We start from the raw sequence: 4,279 nt of genomic DNA, 5'->3' as shown, positions 1-4,279 counted from the left end.
GTGGGAATATCTTGGAGTAGTTCATGTTTTTATCTGTAAAAAATTCTCTATTGTCATCTACTTTTGTTTAGTTCTTTATTTTGCGTTTTGTTTATTATCTCAGTGAATCTATTGTGTATCTGAGCTTACCCGTTTGTGGTTCTTCATTACACAAATAAACTTGTCTTGTTAAGTTGTGAATACTTTAGTCGCAGTCTGAATCTCTCGTTTGAGTCATGTCTTGAATCTTCGCTCTTTTTTTCTCTGTGATCTTAAACTAGTTCCTGTCTCGAGTGATTTAAAAATATGATCTGATTTTGGTCCAAGCTTAGATCGTCCAGTTCATGCCTAATGAATTTTACACTCATCGAAACCTGATTATGCAGTTGATTTGTTCTTTTCCTCTACTTTACATGCTCTGAATGTGAGGAAAAACTTTTCTCTTTACAGTTTTTTATAGTATGCAACAAAGTGTTTCTTTGTTTCATTTGAATGAAAAAAACTCTCTATTCTGGCCACTTCGAACATTATTTCAAATGTAAATCAGTCTTCTTTAGAACTATATGATGGAATTACTTTTAGGCTCAAATTTTATCCATGATCTTGCAATAGTCTATTAGTTGCTGTCCAGAAAGGGATTCTTTAGCATAATGGTAGTATTTCTTCATAGTTTGTGCAAGAATTTATCTCCATGTATGTTAGCCAATGATTTAAGGTTGTCTTATCTTCTTCAATGTCTAAGATAATCACTAATTATGATCTCATTCTCTTGTCTGTGGAGTTGGTTTAATTTATTAAACTTATGCTTTCTTTGGATGGTTCATTCTTCATCCTATTAAGATAGTTGTCACTCTTATGTCACTTTTTCTTATATATAAAATCCTCTCTACTCTATCACAAGGTTGCAGTGTGTATGAGACAACCCATTTGGGATTGATATCTAGTAATTTGTCTTCTCTGTTATGACTATGTTTATGCTTTATGACATGTCACATTTGTTTCAAATTGTTAAAGCATCGATATACACTAATATACAGAAACTGTATACAGTTGATACAGATATATGGGCTAAAAGTCCAAGATTGCAGCAACAACTTGGGTCATATTCCAGTTACAGGTATAAAAGGTGAGAATTCAATCAAGATTGATTGCAAGCTACGTCTCACCATATTATTGATACTTTGGAAGGAACTTTTACTTATATGACTTTGTTTAGGAGTAATATTTAGTATATTTCAGTTAGGTTTTCTTGTCATTATTTTACTTTTATTTAAGAAGTTTGTAATATTATCTTAGTATAATTTTAGTTTTTTTCTACTATATTAGAAGCATGAGTAGATATTTGGGTATCAACATGCCTGCTTCAACATGTCAATAGAGGGTATTTTCATCATTTTGATTATTTGCCCTAACTTTATTTTCTCCGCGGGTTGTCCAACAATTATGTCTCAATTCCAACGTAGTTATGTGTAGGTTATACTAATCCTCATGTACGTTTTATTCTATTTGTACTCTATTTGAACCCCCCACCCCCGGAAATCCTCTATTCATTTATGTTTCCTTCATTCCAAACTGAATTTCGTTCTATTGGTACATTCAAAAGAAATACCACGAACAAATGACATCGTAATCAAAAGGAATAAGTTAGTAATGATTCATAACAAGTTTATCTTTCCTATGTGGTTTGCAAGCTATTACACAGAAGTGAGATTTACCCAAAGAGTAATGGCTTTGGATTCTCTTGTCAATAACAAAAATACTTCATATGTTATTGTTGTTGATTGTTCAATCAAAAACAGGACAATTATCTATAGAATTCACCTCTAATTATGACACTATATTTATGATCTCAGCAATTAGACTATGCCACAAATATATATTATCACAAAGCAAATGAAGTGGATTTGGCCAAGCCAATTCTTTCAAGTTTGAAAATGGTGTTACAAGTTCAGGTATGCTCTCTTATGTTTTTGCCTAGTTTATTTAGATTGACTTATTTTAAGTGCTTTTATGTCAAAATAATTTTTTTAAGTCTTGCTCTTTACGTATTTTCAGAATTCACATTTTCTTCGCAGAGTAGTCTACTAAATCAACTTTTATCTGTTGGAGTTTGAAAAGTCGATATTTTCTCAGTCACATTTCATGCAATGCATTATCAGGTGATTTATGTTGCAAATTATACAAGGTATTGTTTTATTTAGCTATTACTTTATATTTTAAAAGGAACAAATAACCCCTTGAATAAATAGTTCAAAATTCATGTTAAAGATCGTTAAACAGATTGTATAGTCAATTAGATTTTAAGTAATCTATAAATCCCAACTTCTTGATGAATTAGTGCTGAAATTCATATATGGGATGTTGACGATAAACTCTAAACGATATAAAGTTATCCCCTAAAACTAATTTCTTTTAGGTATCTTCTAATATCCCAATTTTCATAACTAAACATCTTAAGTTGCAACTTTGATAATATCTTCTGAAGATAGACCCCTATCTTTGTTTGGTTACATTTATTACGTCAAGTTTGTCATCCTACTGCTATTTATGTGCATTTCCTACTTTTATTTATCCTTCCACTTGCTTATCTATTCCAGGTAGTTTGTGAAGCAAAGTAAATTCCAAACTAATTTTTTTCTGCTACTGCACTGTCTTTTCAGAAACTAGATTCAAGACAAACAAGAATATACTCGGATGCTTTACAAAGATACGGATCGCAACTTACCAGGCTTTGCTGCTACTGCACATTCTACGACCATCCACTACTTGAAACAATAATATAATTCTCCACAGGTATTTTGTGAACATGGTCTCGTTCAACTACAATGGTAGCTGCGCAAAACACGGTGACTACAATATTGCTATTTTGTCCTTTGCCAATACCAGCTTATATAATTGTGTAAATATGTAAACATTGTGCATACATATGCATAATCAGTGAAATAATGAATGTAAATTTATGTGTGTATATATCCTGCATATCATATAAATTTACATTCCAACACAATTTTTTTGAACACAAATCTGTTGGGCACGGACAATATTCATCTAGTTTATCATATGATCGTGGGTAATTTTATTATTATCTAGACTGCTTTATTATTTAATTTAAATATATGCAACTCTAATTAATAAGCAACGACCAAATTAAAAATTTTAAGACAAATATTTTCGTCATTAAATAAATTAATTCATCACAAGTTGACTACATTCAGTGACAAAAAATGTATTGTCCTAGTACCCCTTTTTATTGATTATGATTTTTTTAAAAAAATTTTGTGACAATTGTAATTGTCACTAATCATGATAATAATTAGTGACAATATGTTTTGTCGGTAAAAGTAATACTTTTAGTGACAAAATAATAGATTTAACCACAAAATTATTAACTTTTTTTATAATAATAAATTTGTCCCTAATTTATACATTTAAGGACAAAATATTTTTTGTATATAAAAAATAGTCATTAGTGACGATATTACATTTATTCAACTACGAAATGCATATAACTTTAGAGACAATTGATGTCGTCATTGATTGAACTAAATAATTAGCGACGATATAATTTTGTCGGTAGTAATAACCTTTTTAGTGACAAAATATACTATTTAACTACAAAACAGTTACACTTTTTACGACAAATAAATTCGTCACAAATGTTTATGTATTTAGGGACAATTGTTTTTTTTGTAGTTAATATAATACTTTTAGCGACGAAACATTAAATCGTCTTTGTATACTATTAGCGACACACATTTAGTGACGAATGCTTGACGAAATTTTTTTCGTTGCAAAACATTTTTAGTGACGAAATATGATTTATAGATGACAAAATTATTTGTCCTTGATAATCAAATTTGTTGTAGTGTATATTGTTATCCAAGTGAAGGAAAAAATTATTCCAAAATAAAGGGAAAACCTTCCATGCCCAAATAAGATTGTCTCAACGTTATATTATTTGTTGATACCTTTCTATATTCCGAAATCATAAAGCAAATTGGACAAGATCTAGAATAACTTTATAAATATATAGCCCTTCTTTTACACAATAGTCAAAGTATTTAAATATCTCGTTATATTAAAAAAATTTTTGACATGCATCAAAAATTATATTAATTAATTAATAGTAGGAATTAACCAGTGAATCCATTATTTCCAGTAAATAGATGCAATATTTAATTTGTACATGAAACTTCAGGTATGAGAATTATGCAACATGAAACTATCACTTAAAACTTATATATACACATGTAAAAAAAGAAGAAGGAAAAGGTACAATTTGGGATGAAAGGAAAAAGGT

The 4,279-nt window shown here is 29.5% G+C and overlaps 1 long non-coding RNA gene across 1 annotated transcript; it reads left to right on the top strand.

The window, feature by feature from the left end:
- Positions 1 to 1,027: 1,027 nt before the first annotated feature.
- On the top strand, positions 1,028 to 2,710 carry LOC125853619 (uncharacterized). The gene is made up of 3 exons (XR_007445192.1): positions 1,028 to 1,105; positions 2,055 to 2,164; positions 2,640 to 2,710. It is a non-coding gene; the product is annotated as an uncharacterized LOC125853619 (long non-coding RNA).
- Positions 2,711 to 4,279: the final 1,569 nt, after the last annotated feature.

The sequence above is a fragment of the Solanum stenotomum genome, chromosome 1, assembly GCF_019186545.1.
Source record: "Solanum stenotomum isolate F172 chromosome 1, ASM1918654v1, whole genome shotgun sequence".
NCBI lineage: Eukaryota > Viridiplantae > Streptophyta > Magnoliopsida > Solanales > Solanaceae > Solanum > Solanum stenotomum.
Note: the sequence above shows the minus strand (reverse complement) of the source record. Positions and strands in the feature narration are given on the sequence as shown.